Source organism: Thermobia domestica, chromosome 9 (genome assembly GCF_964235325.1).
Source record: "Thermobia domestica chromosome 9, izTheDome1.hap1.1, whole genome shotgun sequence".
NCBI lineage: Eukaryota > Metazoa > Arthropoda > Insecta > Zygentoma > Lepismatidae > Thermobia > Thermobia domestica.
Window position 1 is genome coordinate 265,794,875 of NC_137462.1, and position 20,335 is coordinate 265,815,209.

At 36.1% G+C, this 20,335-nt stretch overlaps 1 long non-coding RNA gene across 1 annotated transcript in view; it reads right to left on the reverse strand.

Moving 5' to 3' along the window:
* Positions 1-623: 623 nt before the first annotated feature.
* LOC145694259 (uncharacterized) overlaps positions 624-20,335 on the reverse strand; it is an 81,767-nt gene continuing 62,055 nt past the window's right edge. Inside the window, exon 3 of the long non-coding RNA XR_014132986.1 lies at positions 624-1,429. This is a non-coding gene — a long non-coding RNA (uncharacterized LOC145694259). The remainder of the gene's footprint in view (positions 1,430-20,335) is intronic.

The window sequence follows — 20,335 nt, forward strand, 5'->3', positions numbered from 1 at the left end:
ATGTACAGTTGCGCAATATGCCTTCAACATTGGGGGGGGGGGGGGAGTAAGTCCGTTCTCATTTTTTTTTAAGCGATGTTCAAAATATTTATGAAGTTGAAAACCAATGCTGTGAAGGATCATAGGGAGCAGAGTTGTCTTCAACATTGGGAGTCTGGTAGATTTAGGCTTATGCTGGGAGAACATCAAATTCATCTTACTTTCCTTTGTGGCAATCGGAAACAAATCAACAAATTTCTCCCCAAAATAGACATTTCAAATCGGATTATTGGGGGGACAGTACCCCCTCAGTTCCAAGATTGGAGGTGGCATATCCCTCTCATTCCCTGGGATTTGCGCCAGTACATATGTGAAATATATTTATTGGTATTTCAAGTTATTGGAATAAATTTATTGTTACATAATTGGATATATGGTAGAATGACTCCTGATGTTATTGATATAACAAAACAATCTACAATATAGCAGTAATCATGTCACCATTAGTAGTATTCAATAAATGCTGTTCGATATTGTTTTTTCATACATATCGGTACATAAATAATAATAATAAAACACAATGTAGTTTATATCATATGCATGTTTTTAAACACTAAATATACATACGTATGTCATGTATTTGACTATCATTTTTCTGTTTGAAAAATGGTTTTAAAATATTAACATCACTGTAATAAAATATAAAATATATGCTAGGACTAGGGGTGCCATAAGTCACTTTGTCCGGGTGAAAATTTTTCCTTGGTCCGTCGCTGAAAATGCATATTTCTGAAGACCATCTAGCATTTTTTTTTCTTGAGAGGTGGTTGGCAACACTGATTTTCGGACGTCTTTTATATCTATTCTTCTGAAAATACCTTCATAAAATAAAAAAAAAGACCCATAAAGAAACAAAAGATGGAGAACTTTCGTTATTCAAAGTAGAAAGGCTTTCTTCATTTACTTACGTTTCTTTCATTCATTTCCTTAGAAATAAAAGTCCAACAAAGGGGGAGGAGAAGAAGAAGAAGAAGAAATAAGATAATATAATAAAGAACAAACGAAGGAAAACAAAACGGATAGCTATGTAGTTACAAAAGAAAGGCAAAAATAATTGAATTCATTTTGGCACTTTTTTTTTTTTTTTTTTTTTTTTTAATCTTTCAAAAGACACAATTTACTTGTGTAAAGGTGGAATTTTTCATTTTGAAACTTTAAGACTTCTATTTTCTTGGTCTCCTATTAACAACGTTTAATGAGAATCATTCCGTACATTTGTTTTACTTTATTCTCATTAACACACACAGGCATCTTTCAAATGTTGTAATGAACCTCATCTCTCACGGCGTTTGCGGAAATTGCTGTTTGTAAGAAATGGCTGCAATACCATCATATAGCTGAACAGCGCGTCTTCTTGAAAATAAAAGCCTCCTTGTGACGTGCTCGTGACCTGTAAGATGTTAACACTTGAGTTTCTAAATTTCAGTTTTGCTGACAGATTAATCTTTAAGAGTTATTAAAGTGTGAAGTAGTCTTACCAATATTAAAAGTCATAAATTACATAGTTCCAGAAATATGCAATTACTCAGACCCATTTCTTCTTGTAATATAAAATTAGGATCTTTACTATTCTTTCCACCAGTTGTATTTATTTATTTTAAATAAACCCATAACAACCAGAAATAAGTTGTAAAGATATTTACCTCAGTGAGTGAACATGTGTGCTTTCCTTTAAGGGTAACGACATGGTTCAAGTCAGTCAGCTATTATAGATTTATCACCAGCCTAGAGTATATGGGGAATATGATTTATTGTCAGTCTACAGTATATGGGGAATAAGGTTTATCGTCAGTCCAGAGTATATGGGAAATATACTTTATTGTCAGACTAGAGTACATGGTGAATATGGTTTACCGTCATGGGGAATATGGTTTATCGTCAGCCTAGAGTATACGGAAAGTATGGTTTATCTGCAGCCTAGAGTATACGGGGAATACAATTCATCGATAGCCTAAAGCATATGGGGAATATGGTACAAAATATTAAAGTTTCAACACTTTTTACTGTGGAAAATCCAGAGGAAAAACTTTCGAGTCCCCGTTTTTCCTTTAGAGATAGTATTTGTCAAAATTCCGTTTTATCTGCAGCTTAGGATAGAAGGATATTATCTCTATCTAATTTCGGTGTTTTACGCCTAGTATTGAGATCCAAAGAATAGCAATAAATAAATTAAACAAGCACCTTTTCTCCTTTATGGTTTGAATTTCGCAAAATCATGTCTTTTCTACGAGGGTCCAACGACAATATTTTATAGAAAATTGCAAGGGAATCTAACAGTTTTGGAACTCTGGTCTTGAATGAATCAGAGTGAGTTTTTCAGTTTATGTAAATGATGTTCTTAAAGAATGTAACTTTTGAAATACCCGCCATTTCTGTTCTAGTAAGTTGGCAGCACTGAACGTTATACGTTTTTCATATGTGATCTTTGTGGTTAGTAGTCACAGAGCACCGAATAGCACATAATGATTATCCGTTTTCTGTACGGGTAGGAATGGAACGCTTCACAACGGAACAGCCTGTTGTCATAATGAAAACCTATTACAATTGTGGTGAGTGCTTCATTTCTACTCATGTAGAATATAGATACGGATCATGTGCTATTTAGTGCTTCTACTAATTACAAAGGCAACAGATGAAAATCGGGTAATTTTCAGTGTTGCCAACTTACTAAAACATAAATAATGGGCATTTCAAAAGTTGCGCTTTTTGTGGAAAACCCTTTACATAAATAAAATTATTATATTTCCTAAACTTCTACCTAAAGTTCTTTAAAGAAATATTACCTTCTGGAGTGCCTACTCGCAAAAGCAACTTTAAAAGTGGTACCGTCATACATATCCCTGAATAAATTGTATGGAGATCTACAAGAGAAACGTTTTTTGCAGTTCTGAAGCTCCAGGGAGCCAAGTCCATCATTCATGAATGGTAGTCTATTTACCCTTTAAAAAAAATCTTTGGTTACAAAAATGACGGAACGGATAATCAGATAGCTTCCAACAGAATCTAGAACAAGTGGTGAGCATGTAATGATCGAAAGCAAGAAATTGTAATTTACATAATAACTATTCGATGTACCTTATGCTCACCCATCCAGATGAAATATTCAAGAGCTCGTTCGAATCGCTGGATGGATGGCAGAAACTTCTTAGCAGAAGCAACACGAATAACTTCCGCTGGAATATGAATGGGTTATAACTAAGCGAAAGAAATTCTTCTCTCAGCAAAAGTTGGGAGTTGAAGCTCAAGGAAATATTTGTATTACTTAAAAATTATTATTTTTATTATTATTATCCATATAAGAATATAAAGGATATTTGCGCAAGTATTTTGTTAGGTTTTAGTTATACCAAAGTTAAAGTGCGCATTTATAATGCGGCATACACTCTCGAAAGACAGCACGAACAAAAGAAAGCCCTTAAGAGTCTTCATCCAGGCGAAATTAAAATACCGCTAATTTTACAGTAATTATGTGATATCTTCAAATAAGTAAAAGATAATCGAAATGTGGAACAAGAGCGCCCTAGACAATATTATTTTACATGAGAAACCGTTATCACGACTCACCTATCTGCTTTCGATTTCGAGCCACTTTGAAAATCGGCATTTATTTTCGCGTTTCTAAACAGCTGAAAACGGAAAGCCACTAGGTGACTTGTGATAACGGTACCTCACGCAAAATAATATTATCTAGGGCGCTCTTGTTCCATATTTCAATTATCTTATCTATTTCAAGATATCACATAATTACTGTAAAAATTAGCTGTATTTTAATTTCGCCGGGATGAAGACTCTTAAATACTTATATCTTAAAACTGAATATGATTTTACAGCTTTTAGAGGCACGGTGGCTCAGTGGTAGTGCTCGTACTACTGGTGCATGGGGTCCCTGGTTCGATCCCCGGCGAAATAAGACTATGATGAGCGACATCGTGTTCGTGGGTTTTCTCGGGATTTTCCTGTTTCCTCCCACTTTCTCATTCCACCAAGTCTTCCACCAGCATTCACTTGTTTTAATCATTATCTCCCTTAGCCTAACAGACATAAACGTGGGACGTTAACTCAAAGATTTCAGTTCATTTTACAGCTTCTACTCATGAACAATAGAAAATAATTTAAAATCCTGACATATTGAGAAGTAGAGGAGTGTATTAAATGCCCAAACATTAGTAAAAACTTCGAAAACATTAAACTGTATAGCACAGAGGACTCCAGAGGATAGCAAACTGACCTTTGCTCAACACATTGCCGCAATAACGAGTAGTGCATATAGAAACCTAGGTTTAATTTATAGGATAGGACAGGATTTCTACAGAGAATCAACATTTATAAGGTTACATTTTTCGTATGTGAGGTCAAAATTAGAATACTGTTGTACTGTTTGGACACCAAATGTCACTAAATACTCTGATGCAATAGAAAATATACAGTTTAAATTCTTAAAAATGCTTGGATACAAGAAAACCGGTTTCTACTCAAAGTGTGTTCCCTATGATGACTCAGTAACGAATTTGTTTTCAAATACTAGAAAAAAAGAGATGGGTTTTTGATTTGTTGTTCTTATAAATTATTAAACAGTAAAGTTGATTCTCCAGAATTAGTTTCAGAAGTATTATTACGTGTCCCAACAGCTAAGGCTAGAACAGCAAACACTGGGACATTCTATTGTAGAAAAGCAAGAACTAACATATTGCATACGTCTCCTTTGTGGAGAATGTATGCTTCATATAACGAAATGATTAGATTTCATGTATTAGATGTATTTTAGTTTGTCCGAAAATAATTATCGGGCAATAATTTCTAGATAATTAAACAATGTACATTTGTGTATGTAGGGCTATAATAATATATGCTATGTATAATAGTGTATGTTATATACTTGTAATTATGTACACGACACTATAACTGGGGATTATGCATGCCTGTTGTGTTGTCCTTATTAAATAAATAAATAAACTACAGCCCGCGAGAACCTCCAATCCGATTCCACCACAGTTTATTTTGATTAAATTGTAAGACTTACTAAGTAAATCATCCAAAATAATAATCAGATAACTTTATACAACCAATTACGAAACACAGTAACTGACGTACATTATAAAATTGAACATTTTAACTGTAGTTCAAGTTGAAATGAAATGAAATCTTTCAGTTTTACGTACCTCGCATATGCCAGCTAGGCTAAAGGAGACGCTGATAATGAGAAATGAATGCAATGGTGGAAGAAAACGGGAGAACACCGAGAAAATCCAAGAACACAGGGTTGTCCACTACAAAGCTAACTTGGCGCGAGATAGGATCGAGCCATGGCCCTCATGCACCAGAGATGAAAGCTTACTAGTGAACCTAGGTTTACTAGTGGAAACTATCAGCAGCAACTTCAAATGCTCATCAGTTAACTCCGATATGTAAATATTTCTTTTTCTTTTTTTCTTTTTTCTTTTCTTTTTTTCTTTTCTTTCTTTTTTTTTTTTTTTTTTTTTTTGTATATTTCATTTTGGAGATTTTTTTCCACACAGACAAGTAGTTCCGAAAGTGGAAACAATGCCACGAGCAAATTTATGCAACTCATCAAATCGCATGAATGAAAGACTTATAAAATTCTAGGAATTATAAATTTAAACATTTTTCTTCAGCAATATTGCTACACTGCAAATCAATCATTTCCATTTAAAGGTCTGGAGAAAGAGCTTCTATATCGACGTTAAAATTAGTTTGAAAAGTATTGATGTCATTTGCAATTGCACTAAAATCTGGAGAAACGAGACTCAAAATTTATTTTAAAAGCCCTCAAAGCTTCAAGCTTCAATTGCAAAATCTACCGGAAGTGGAATCTCAGTTTGCTGATTGAATGTTTAGCATGTATTAAAATGCGTGATTTTCTTTTCGGAAATGAGAAAACGAAACTTTTTTTTTTTTTTTTTTTTTTGTCGAAAGAAATTAATGCGAGTGTATAAACCAGGCAGAAGTTTTTTTCCCCTTGTAATTTTAAATTAAATTTATTCGAGCATTCAGTTAATATCTGTTTAAAATGCTAACTTCCATAACCACTCACTTTTGGTGGAAATATTGTGAATGCTTCAGTATTTCCCATCCCCATTGCGCAACAAGATTCTGCATACACGCTGCAATATGAGCTGTCGCGTTGTCATGGAGGATAAACGCATCGTGTAGACCTTCAGAGCGTTTCTCCGAATAGCCTGACGTAGTTGTCTTTGCAGGGACGTGCGAAAGTAGTACAGTGCGTTCACAGTTCGGCTATGTGATGTTACTGCAGCATCTTGACCCTGCCATCTGGTGAATTTTGGGGGAACTAGTTTGTAGGACTTTAGGTGCCATTGGTATGAGTTTCTAGGCCATATGCACAATTCAGGAGTGTATTTATAAAACTTGCTAAATCTGATTGGTAGAATTCTTCAGAAAGGGCAAAAAAACTATATCTTTTTACGTTGAAACACTATGGCAAGTGATATTTCAAACAGAATTTACCATAGAAAATAATGTTTTGACCAAAAAAAAAAAAAAAAAAAAAAAATACAAAATTTGACGTAAGAGGTTCCATAGTACACTCTTCGATATTCAATTCAAAATCCGGACATTTTTGGATATGGCATGTTTTGGAAATACACTCCTCAATTGTAATCATAAGGTTTGTAATGCAATTCGAGGTAAAATAGATATAAAACGAACACTTCATTGTACTCATTTTTCTAGTGCAATTTTCTGATGGGGATAAGTATGTCCCCTATATGTCCAACTCCCTATATGTAACGTTTACATATGTAGTCTACTGTACTTGAAGTAGTAGTGTACTTCCATTTGCGTACTTCAGAATTTCTTGCTTCGTTCCCATTTTTGTAATATACGTATATGACTTACTATGACTTTTGCGGTGACCCTCGTACAATATCTGAACATAAATATTTTAAACTCTGAAAGGAACTACAGGCAAAGACCTTAAACATGAAATAAGCCTATGACCAAAATGACCAAAAGTGTATTTGATTCCTTTGTAAACTACATGCGCCATATATACTACCTTCCCTATTCCGAAAATGTTGAATTCTGTTGGTTGTTACTAAACCATTGGAGATTTTTCTCAATTACATCGCCCATCCATGTACATTTTGTTTTCCGAGAGCTTCTTCAGAAGCTAAAAACAATCACTCGGAGCAAAGTCAGAATTGTACGACGTATGTGACAGCAAGTTCTAATTAAATTGGTTCAATAACTAACATAGTTTTGGCGCTCATGCACGATCTCATGTTAGCGTGCTAAAGAACGACTATTTTTGTGGATACTAGTAGTAATGGGGACACCCTGCCTAACTTTGGACTTTGACCCCGACCTTTGTGACGTCATAGGTCAAAGGTCAGTGACCTTGGCCCGGGGTCAATGACCTAGGGGTACCATGGCCCACCCCCTCTAAATTTTGGCAGGGGTACCATGGCCCACCCCCTAAATTTTGGCAGGGGTACATAGGACCACCCCCCTTAAATTTTGGAAATTGCCAAATCTAAAAATTGGGTATGGTAGCCTAGGACCACAGTATGTACCTCTATCAGTATTGGGTGTCTATGTCGTTCCCTTTTATGAGTAAAAAATTGCCAAAAAGTCAAATTTCGGGGGTTTTTGACCTAATTTATCCCCTTGGATGAGGTGTTATTACCCTATATGGTTATATGGGCGTATACAGGGGTCCATTCCCTTTCATAAGACATGGGTATATTAATGCACCCCTTGAAAAATTTGGGAGGGGTACCTTGGCCCACCCCTTAAATTTTGGAAATTGCCAAATCTAAAAATTTGGTATGGTAGCCTAGGACCATAGTATGTACCTCTATTAGTATTGGGTGTCTATGTCGTTCCCTTTTATGGGTAAAAAATTGCCAAAAATTCAAATTTCGGGGTTTTTTGACCTAATTTATCCCCTTTGATGAGGTGTTATTACCTTATATAGTTATATGGACGTATACAGGGGTCCATTACCTTTCATAAGACATGGGTATATTAATGCACCCCGGGAGGGGTACCTTGGCCCACCCCTTAAATTTTGGAAATTGCCCAATTTAAACATTGGGTATTATAGTATAGGACCCTAACATGTATTATGATAAATTTGGGTGGTCCACCTCGTTCCCTTTTAGGGGTACAAAATTGCCAAAAATATAAACGTAAGCAATACGTTGTACCACGTGTTTGGTTTTTGGTCCATTTTATCCCCTTGGATGAGATCCTATGATTACAAGGGATCTATTTCCTATCATAAGACATGGGTATATTGTTGCACCCTTCTTAAAATTTGGCAAGGGGTCCACTGAAATTGTCCAATTTAAGCATAGTACAGGACTTCAATATGTTTCGGTGGTCCTATTGCCAAATTTTTAAGTACAACCACGTGTTTGGTTATTGACTCAATGTATCCTATTTGATAAGGTATGGACGGGTATCCCCTTTCAATTTGGTATAACCCCTCGGGTGTAGTACGGTCACGTGATCGATGATTTGGTTTTGATGCGCGACGAGGTCCCTGGTCAATGTTCTCTAGGAATTAGGTGGAAACTTTGCACAGGGTTCTCGTCTCATATCGCACAGTTCTTTAGGAGAATCTGATAACGTTGTATGTGGAATGAACAATAAAAACACATAGGTCAGCATAAATTGTATTTTATTCATATTTCTGGTTTCTTCTTTTTCTTTCTTAATGACAATGTTTGTATATTGAGCTGGGTTTCTTCATTAGACCGCCTCCTCTTCTTGATTGTGATGATTTGTTTCCATGTTTTGCAGCATAGCACCCGTTTGCAAAACTTCGTATTGTGAATTCTGTAAAAAGAACGAGGAAAAAGATGATTAGTATAGAAATAGATGATGATTAAACAATACATTTGCAATGATAAATATGATAAAATTACCTGGAAGGTATATTGCAGCAGTCTACGATCATTAACCGTGGGTACTGTTGTGAACAAGTATTGAATTTCACGCAGAGATTTTCCTTGGGCTTTACAGCACAAATAAAAATAAGCATAATAGCCACATACGGATGAACCAAGACTTTGCATTTGGCTATTATTATATTTATAGTACATACAATGAAGTTTTAAGAATGCAACATGTTGTGGTACATAAGGAGGAAGGCCATAGCTGTCAAAATATTCTCCAACACCGCGATGATCAATATAAATTGCAATCCAATGGCTTCCTAGTTTTGTAGATGGATCTGTATTTACAATCATTGCCAGAGGAAGAGAAATCCGTGAGGGCAACTCATCGCTTGCAAATACCCCGGTAAAATGATTTCTGAATAATGGACTACCGTGTAAAGCACTAGCTAATTGTAATGTATTCAACATCGTGAATGGAAATGATACATAACGTATACGTACCTTGTAATTTAAAAGTCCAGGATAATGTTGCGCTGGTGGTCGATCTCTAGGAGTGAGGAAAACTCCCCATACACAATACAGTTTGCAGGTGCTGCTAATTTCTCTTGGAAATGAACTTCCAATCGGATGGCGCCATGTCGTTGTAAATTCCAATAGTGACAATCTCCAGCAGAAGAATCGGGAGTTAGGTCAAATACAAACAGTGTATATCCATTCTTGTAGTCGGCTCTTGAAATTGTATTTCCAGTATTGGTAAAATGTATGCCAGAGCCTGAGAACAATGTGTGGTACGATGAAATGTAGAGATTTTCTTCAAAGTTGGGTTGCAATGGTTTTGAAGGTACAGCTTTTCCATCCACGTACAATGTAAAGAAATTAATGTTTAGATGTTGAAATTCAAATGGATTGGTGGTAATAGTTCCACTGGATGCTTCATTCGATGTAAATCCTACAATAATACGATTTGGCAATGTTCCCATAAACAGGTTATCAATAGTTTTGGATTGTATATCCTTCGGGATGGTAAATGATTTCATTTGAACCCTTGTCAAAGGATACTTTGCCGGTGTAGATTGTAAAATTTTATTGTGTGCCAATTTAACACTAGGGCTGATGCTAACTTTTTTCACCTGCAACGATGCATCTAGAATATTGATTTTTGCACTGACACCACTTTCACCGGCCATGAGACAAAAGTTTGGTTTTGCAGGAATAAGTTTCACACGTAATTCCACTCCATGAATTAAAAATTTATCTTGATTAAAAATGTCACAATGAAGATGTCCAATCATATCGAATTTCATACTTTGTTTTGTCAGTTCATAGCGTTGTTGAAATCCTTTGTTCTCACTTGTGGTTGCGTTCATATGACCAGCCGTATCTTGAAACCACATTGCTGTTTGTAAATGTGTATTTTTAGCTCCATCACTATAATTGAGCAGTTTTTCCAGGTACGAACGATATGGATGATTATGTGACGGAAATGAAATCAGTTTATTGTTCAAGTAGATTTGTACTTCACTAAACATAGCATTTAGAAAATCATTGACAGGTGCAATTGCTTTATCCGTTTCGGTGAAGGATGAACCATCTGGTTTCACAATTTGTGCTTGGATGTATAATAAGGTTTGTGGTAAATCAATATATTCATCACTGCTACCACTCACTACAAATTCTATTGGTGAATTTTCAGCTATTGAACTAATTGGTTTGTAGCCTATAATACGATTGTCCAGAACACTGGTTTGCGTGGGCAACGTTGAAAAAATGTCCAATTCACTTTTTACACATTCACAGGATTGATGATGTAAGAAAGCCATCGTTGAATTAATCAAAAATATCTGGTGACGATGCCAATGATTTCTTCTTCTTCTTATGTGATAATTTACGTCTCTTTGTAGGATTGATGGTGTTGTTGATCGTTGGAAGGTCAACCTCAAACTGAGAGCAGTCATCCCATTTTCGTTTATGATATCCACTTCCCAGCATAGTTTTCAACTTATTTTTAGCTTTTTCTTGTAAATTTGATTTTGCCTCTTGCATACGTTGATGAAACGATTCTTCCAGCGGTTGATTCGAGATCACAACATCATTAATCATATTGGCACCTGATTTTAATAATTCTTTTCCCACAGTTTTAGCGCCTTGCTTCACAAGTGGTAACACTGAACGAAATAAGCCACCAAGGAAACTTCCAATGCCATGTCCTGCTTGATAGGGACTTCCCACATAGACGTTGCCGATACCGGACAACGCTTGTTTTTGGTAGTATTGCAAGTACGGATCAGTCATGACGACGACGACGGAAATGTAGTTTTGTACACACCGTTCCAAAGGTGAATGGCATACGATGACCTGTGCTATCCCTTATATCGATTTGTATTTGCTCAAAATTCATTTTTTCCACCGGAACATAATGTGCAGGATTAAAGATTTGTACTGCATGACTTCCAAAAGTATGATTCACAGGATCCATGTTGACAATTCGTAGCAAGGGTACCATTGTATCTCCAACAATGACAGATTCAATAATGTCACAATAGACGTACATTTGTGATGGTAAGCCTAATCGTACATCCGGTGTATATTGTCCCTTTTCCATATCTTTTAAATCACTTTTCGGTTCAAATCCAAGCATTAAACTAACACTTGGTGAGATTTGTACAGAAGTATGGATTTCCTTTTTGGGATGTCTTATGAGGCATATATTATTAGTTGCGTCATGAGATATAAATAAATTGGTTTCTTTATGATGTATATTAATTGCATGAATAAGATCCCGTATATTGTTATAATAGCGTACAGGGATCGTTACAACCTTCCACGGTTCTTGATCATTACTACTTGATGATTTGTAATATATTTTATTGTTTTTACTGTTAATGTTCAGTAAAGAATGTGGATAATGAATCTCTACAATTGCCACATCCCATTTCTGGCGAAACTCTACACGTCGTTGTAATTTCGTAATATATGAAGTCAATGTATTTTCTGGAAAATAATCCATGGAACTATTACTGGGAAGTGTAACGTAAAAATCTTGATCAGGTTCCATTCTTCTTCTTCAATGAAGTTGCTGGGATCCACGAATTGAATGAGGAAGGATATCCTTTCCACTGGACGAGATACTCCTTTCTGCGACCTTTTGTTCTTGTACGTAATATTTTATCGATGAGGAACGTCGAAGGGAGCGGTACTGGTTGTAATTCTTTTCTGTAGAAAACACCATCGATGAGTTGATGATTTAAATCCTCTAGTCGATACACTGGTGGGTTTCTTGGTACAATGGCTTTTACTCTGAATATTTCCCAAGTCCAGTTCTCGAGGTAACCCTTGTCAAAGATACGTTTTGTTTTACTTATACGAACAGTATCACCAACAGATAAATCCGTATCTTGTTTTGAACGTTGTAGCTTTTTGTCATATAAGTTATGCCACACCTCCAGTAAATTGTCCTGAGAAACGTTTGCAGATGCCATTTTAATACTGGAATGCCGACTTTCATTGTATGCTTTTACAAGTAAAGGCAATACTTTGATGTAATTGTATGTTTGATATTTGGTAAAGTACTTCCACATACGATGTTTCAATGTCTGATTAAATCTTTCTGCGATGCTGGCTTTAATATCTGGATCCTTTGTTGTAACATGTTGCACGTTGTGTTTCCTGAGAAACTTTTGTACTGTCTTGTTGGTAAATTCAGTTCCTTGATCACTACGTAGCACAATTGGTTTCCTGTCCTGGAAAATCATTTCAAATGCATTCACTATATCCTCGGCACTTTTTGATTTTAGTGGTACAGCCCATCCGTACCGACTAAACACATCAATCACTGTAAGAATATAGCGGTAATTGTCATTATAGTTTTGAAGTGATTGTAAATCATTTAAATCACATTCCCATTGATCGTCAATATTGTTGACAAGATAAAAATCTCTACGGAAACGACGACGTACAGGACGATGTAACGTGTAGGTAGGTTGTTTGTTTAACCAAAGTTTTATTTTGGCTAGAGGTATAGATTTTCCTGTGGCTTGCCATAATTTCTTTGCAGTAGAAAATGATGCATGGTGTGCTGGATTGTAATAAATGGATTTCAACTTTTTGTTCATGGTTTGTACGTTGACCATTGTGGAATGATACGTTTTCTTTTTGGTCGGACTTCTAAAACATCATCATCATTATCTTCTTCTTCTTCTTCTCCGGAAGAAAATAATTCAGGTGCCGGTTTTGGTGGTGCAGATCCTTCAGATGCTGTTGTACTATTATGCTTGACAATATAGTTTAATCTTCGTGGATTACCAATCAATTCTTGAGGTGTGTTTGACGATGCAAGGTAGTTGCAAAACAATTCCCAGCCTTGAGGATTAGAATGTTTCCTCGGTCGAGTCACATCACACATTAAATCTACAATATTGGATCCATGTAGTTTATTGTCGTTGATGTACACTGTTCCTTTATGATCCCACGTAATTGCGTCATCTTGTTTTAAACGACGGAATAGTAGTTCGGCTTTCTTACGATACATTTGTGGTATTGCGGCTAAAATTTCTTGTTTCGTGCTATCGTCAACATTCGGGACGTCACTATCAGGTTTCATTGATGTAATTGTAAGTGGTATTGGTTCTTCTTGTTTACGTATCACATAAAGATATTTCTGTAATATTTTATTGTACTGATTCCATTTTTCTTCATCACTTGGATACGATGTATTCAATATAGATTGCATTTCACGATCGAGATTAGATTCTCGATTTTCACTCGCACGGGATGATGATGCATGCATTCGTTGAAGCATTTCTGGTGGCACTAAAACCATCTTCTTGCTATGTTCCATGATGTTTATTGTTTAAACAAAATACTGGATAACACACTTCCTACAATAGGTGCAAGTAATGCAGGTAAGAATCCTCCTTGTTGTACGGCTAAATGTTTCTTCTTTTTATCCAATGATTTTGTATTGTCTACGAGATAGCGGAGCGTGTTCTTGTAACGCTTTAATCTTGACTTCTGCGCACTTGTCAGTGGAACATTGCCTTTTAAGACATTATAACAACATTCACAAATACTATGAATTAATGAAGCGTCTGCATTGGCAATAATAGCTTTACGCAATCTTGGTTTAGCTTTGTGCAGAGCACGTAGCAGATCAGCGTGTTTCACTGTAGGAGACATCGTGACAGACTAAGTCATTTTTTTCACATGCACAATAATTTAAACATGTTTTGTTGGTACGTAAACATAATGATGCAAATCGTCGGGAAAAATATTTGTACGAAATCGCATTTCATCGGGTGTATCTTGTTTAAGATCCATCAGTAAATAGCCATGTGGATTTCTTGTTGCGTCTGCATAACTTTCTTGTAGAAACAGTGGATGCTCAGGCATGATTTGATAACTCATATGCTTGATTTGTGACTTGTCACGTGGATTTTTAAACAACACCAAATACGAACAATTTAAACTCATATTTCTATTTGCTTTACTTTGATGAAATACATTTTGTGTTATAAAAATCACACTAATATTTCGATGATGTGATCCTTTTGTGAACATATCAACAATATCACTATTCACTTCTCGCATATGGTCATCAATAATAATCAAATGTGGTCCATCTTGAGGCTGAAAATCTTTCATTCGTGGAAGTCCTTCGTGAAATTCTACTGGAACCGGCATTGTTGCATACATGTCTTGCCATTCAGCATAATACCAGTATATCTTACGAAATTTTGCATTGATCATGGTTGGGAGATGTGACAGTAATCGCTTCACAAAATACGTTTTTCCACACCCACTAGGCCCTGCGAGAATACAGGTAAATGGATGTTTCCACTGTGTATCCATGATGAACACTAACACCTTGTTTCAAAAATGATGCGTATTTAAAGCGAGTACAACAATTCTTACACTCACTGGTGTGAAAAGGAAAAATCCGTTCATCTGTTTATTGAATAGTTGAAAACCGTTTATTTGTTAATCGAATAGTTGAAAACCGTTTATTTGTTAATCGAATAGTTAAAAACCGGATAAAGTTTGACGGTTAACCGTGAAACGTGAATTTTTTTAGTTTGGAATTTTTTCGTTTGAAATTTTAGTTAAAAATGTTTGTTTCGAAATTTTGTTTAAAAAATTTTTGTTTCAAAATTTTTGTTTGAAAATTTTGTTGGAAATTTTTTGTTTTGAAAATTTTTGTTTTCAAAATTTTGTTTCAAATGTTTAGTTTGAAAATTTTTTCGTTTCAAAAAAAATATTGCTTCACATTTTTTTGTTTTCAAAATTCTTTAGTTTGAAAAAAAATTTTCGTTTCAAATTTTTTGGTTGAAAATTTTTCGTTTCAAAATTTTTGTTTGAAAACTTTGTTTGAAATTTTTTTGTTTGAAAATTTTTGAAAATTTTTCGTTTCAAATTTTTGTTTTGAAAAACTTTGGTTTGATTTTTTTTTAGTTTGAAAGTTGCAAAAAAAATTAAATGCCATGAATCTTTCCTATCAAAGTTTCCACCTAATTCCTAGAGAACATTGACCAGGGACCTCGTCGCGCATCAAAACCAAATCATCGATCACGTGACCGTACTACACCCGAGGGGTTATACCAAATTGAAAGGGGATACCCGTCCATACCTTATCAAATAGGATACATTGAGTCAATAACCAAACACGTGGTTGTACTTAAAAATTTGGCAATAGGACCACCGAAACATATTGAAGTCCTGTACTATGCTTAAATTGGACAATTTCAGTGGACCCCTTGCCAAATTTTAAGAAGGGTGCAACAATATACCCATGTCTTATGATAGGAAATAGATCCCTTGTAATCATAGGATCTCATCCAAGGGGATAAAATGGACCAAAAACCAAACACGTGGTACAACGTATTGCTTACGTTTATATTTTTGGCAATTTTGTACCCCTAAAAGGGAACGAGGTGGACCACCCAAATTTATCATAATACATGTTAGGGTCCTATACTATAATACCCAATGTTTAAATTGGGCAATTTCCAAAATTTAAGGGGTGGGCCAAGGTACCCCTCCCGGGGTGCATTAATATACCCATGTCTTATGAAAGGTAATGGACCCCTGTATACGTCCATATAACTATATAAGGTAATAACACCTCATCAAAGGGGATAAATTAGGTCAAAAAACCCCGAAATTTGAATTTTTGGCAATTTTTTACCCATAAAAGGGAACGACATAGACACCCAATACTAATAGAGGTACATACTATGGTCCTAGGCTACCATACCAAATTTTTAGATTTGGCAATTTCCAAAATTTAAGGGGTGGGCCAAGGTACCCCTCCCAAATTTTTCAAGGGGTGCATTAATATACCCATGTCTTATGAAAGGGAATGGACCCCTGTATACGCCCATATAACCATATAGGGTAATAACACCTCATCCAAGGGGATAAATTAGGTCAAAAACCCCCGAAATTTGACTTTTTTGGCAATTTTTTTACCCATGAAAGGGAACGACATAGACCCCCAATACGGATAGAGGTACATACTGTGGTCCTAGGCTACCATACCCAATTTTTAGATTTGGCAATTTCCAAAATTTAAGGGGGGTGGTCCTATGTACCCCTGCCAAAATTTAGGGGGTGGGCCATGGTACCCCTGCCAAAATTTAGAGGGGGTGGGCCATGGTACCCCTAGGTCATTGACCCCGGGCCAAGGTCACTGACCTTTGACCTATGACGTCACAAAGGTCGGGGTCAAAGTCCAAAGTTAGGCAGGGTGTCCCCATTACTACTATACTTCTGTACATTTATTCTGTATGTCCTTCTGGAATTTCGAAATTTTAATTGTGGCGACACTCTCTTCGTTTCGGACGTCTAGTGATACACTTGTCACTCCTTGGTTGTAATGATTGGTCTTAGAGAATCGCTTAAGTAAACTTCTGGTGGACAACATGGTATCCGTGGATTTTCTCGGGGTTTTCCCGTTTCGTCCCACATTCTCATTCCATTATTTTTTCCATACTCATTCATTTGCCTTAATCATAATCTCTCTTATCCTAAATTGCATAATTATGGGAGGTTGAACTGAAACATTTCACTTCATTTCATAGAGAATCACTTGTTTCCAGTGGCGTATTTAGGGGGGCTTCCGGGCTTAAGCCCACCCCGAAATCTTGGTTACTATAGTAAAGTATATGAAATATCTTGCAGAATTTTCACATTTTCAGGCAAAGCCCCCCCCCCCCGAAATCTTAGTTACTATAGTAAAGTATATGAAATATCTTGCAGAATTTTCACATTGTCAGGCAAAGCCCCCTTTCCCCGAAACAAAATCTAAATACGCCACTGCTTGCTTCACATTCGTTCCTATCTAACAATTCACGGAAAACTTCAAGTCTTGGATCTTTTGGATCAAGCTATAGTTGTTTAGGCACTGAATTTGAAAGGCTAAAGATTTGAACTGAAATGATACCTTATGACAATGTCCGCAGAACTCTTGCTAAAACAGATAGCGATCAGTAGTTCGCAATTTCACGTGCAGTGACTTCCTGATCGTTCAATATCACATCTTCGACACTGTACCGCATATGACTCCATTTGTAATAGATAATTTCTGCATCATTTTTATCGAGGTAATCCTCAGTGGTTTCATTACCTTTGCAGAAACGTTTACATCACTTTATGAACATGCTACCGTCTGTTCTCCAAACACATATAACAGAGACGATAAATTGCAGAGAATTTGAACCTTCTTTTACAAGAAATTCCACCGTCCCACGTTCAATCGTTGGACTGAACTCGTCCTACGCCATCTTGAATACTATAGCGTTAGACAAAACCTGATAATTGCAACTTTGTTCACCAGGTGTCAGTTGTATACTGTTCATGTTCACTTCGGTATATTTATTGAAGTTAATAGCTAATAAATTCTGGATTTTTACTGGGAAACTCTCATAAAGCATCTACTTTGCACATTACACTGTTATAGTTTGTTCGTGAGGAAGTACAGCTGTTCAACTCTCAAACATCTTATGCCACTTGCCTGCTATCAGAGAAAGCTTTAAACATGATTATTGAGTGTAAATGACGTCATCTGGAACTTCATTTTTGTGTTGAAAGCAATTGAATGCAAGTGTCTTGTCTTAAGAATTCGCGTTTCACTTGTGTTAGTATTTTCATTCAAAGCTTTGACAACCACCATTCAGCTTCAAGTAACAGTGGAAAAGTGCAACATGACGGGTTGAGCGAAATTATTTGTAGTGCTTTATACGGTTCAATTATTTCTCTATAATATTCAGTTCTCTTTCGATAATAATAATGATTGTCTGACACAAGTATTTAGCATGTATTCTTTGTTTGTCTGTTGAAGTTTAGAATTTGAGGCTACATGAGACGTGAATCTACATAGTTTAAAATGGGATTCGAACCATTGTATTGCATTCAACGCTCTCCTACTGAGAATCGAACCCAGGACCCCTGCGCCAAAGACATCCTCGCTACTTTCTAGAGCAGTTGGAAGAGCTATATTAGAAAGCTAGATACTGCTTTTATGGTCTTCCTACTGTACACAGATATGAAATACTATAGGTTCACATTAACTGCTTAGCGCTACATTCTTACAAGAAGTATACGTATATCACTGAACATCCAAATATTTGTGTACACAGTGGGGATTTAGCCCGGGGCCGAGGGACCTGAGCCCCCAGTTTTTTGAATGACAAAAATAAAGATTATTTTTGTCACTCAATCTATTATAAAGCTATTATTTATACAGCTGTTATAAAGCTAGTATAAAGCTATTATTTATACAGGATATTAATGAGCTATACCGATAAACTGTAAGAGGTGATTCCTTACATCAAAATAAAAGAAAAAGTTCATACAGAATTGTGGGGAATAGTGCAAAGTTTCAGGGCTAGGGCTATCCAAAATCTCGAAAAAGCCAAATTTCAAGAGGCCCTATTTCGAATTCGAGAAACAGTGGATGGTGGTCCTTATTAGCATAAAGGAAGTCCAAAATTGCACATTTCGTTAATGTTTAATGGGTGCACAGAGTATTCCCTGCAGGGTGAAATTCCCAGACATACCTTCAACCAAAGTTTGAGATATGCTCTGATTTTATGATTGGTCCAAAGTAGGCAAATAATAAGTTTTGATTTCAGTGAACGCGGAATCCTTTGGCGTTGGAAGTGTTAAGGATCGTCAGCAGCACGGTCTCTCGTACTCGTGAAACGCATGCTGCGATGTTTTTATTTTTTTCGCGCTTATAAGTGAAGAAAATGTGAAATATAAGGTGACGAAAAACATCGCATCACACGTTATTCGGAACACAATAAAACATGTAGCTGCCGGTTCCTAACACTTTCGACTTCAATCGGAAGCATTGGATGTCCTTTGCTGTCAAGGCTTACTTTCTGCCTACTCTGGATCCTCCTCGAAATCAGGGTATATCTGAAAATTCTATTGAGAGCATATCTGACAATTACACGCTGTAGAAAATTCCCTGTAGAGCTATTGAAAATTGATGACATATGCACTTTTGGATTGTGTATGCGTGGCTTCCTTCTCGCTGATAACGACCACCATTCACAGTTTCTAGAATTCGAAATAGGGCTTGTTGAAATTTAGCTTTTTCGCGATTTTGGACAGCCCTAGCTCTGAAACTATGCAGTTTCCGCCATAGGTTCTTATGAAATTTTTCTCTTATTTTGATGTGAGGAACCACCTCTTACAGTTTGTCGGTATAGTTCTTTAACACCCTGTATATTTTTAAAGTTCAAAACTAGCTGAACCTGCGCTCTCTGCACAGCGCATGATTCACATATGTGCATGAATCTCTTTGCCATTTCTCACATCTGTACATGTCCCTTTACAGATACAAGTGAAGGACTCTTCATAAAAATCGGCAATGGATGTATCATAAAGGGAAGATTTTTCCGATAATTTTTAAACATCTCGCACCATTGGAAGATTTGAGCCTACTTTCGTTTCGAGCTTCTAATTCATGTATAATCAGTATTATCTTTCTTCTTGCATGCAGTATGTAATAAGCGACTACATACACAATTAATTGTAATGTTAGTGATATATGGTGTTCATTGGGCAAAACACTCCAAACAATAAAAATTCATATTAGACTGAAGAAATGGTTATCCTTTGTTTTTCATTTTTATTTGGCCATGAAACAAACGCTTGAGAGATATATAACCTCTGTATACAAAAGTGTAGTGTTGGAATGTACAATTCGTAGGATATGCTGCTTTTTCAACAGTTTCAGTGTACCCCTGAAAATGTAATAAAGAAAGAACAATCATGTTTTTAAATATTCAATTAGAACTGGACAATCTACACAAAATTAAAAATCAATCAGCAAGAACGGTATGTTTCTAGCACTTGTGGTTTCCGAGATCTCATTGTGGAAAGGATTGGAGACAAACATATAAACT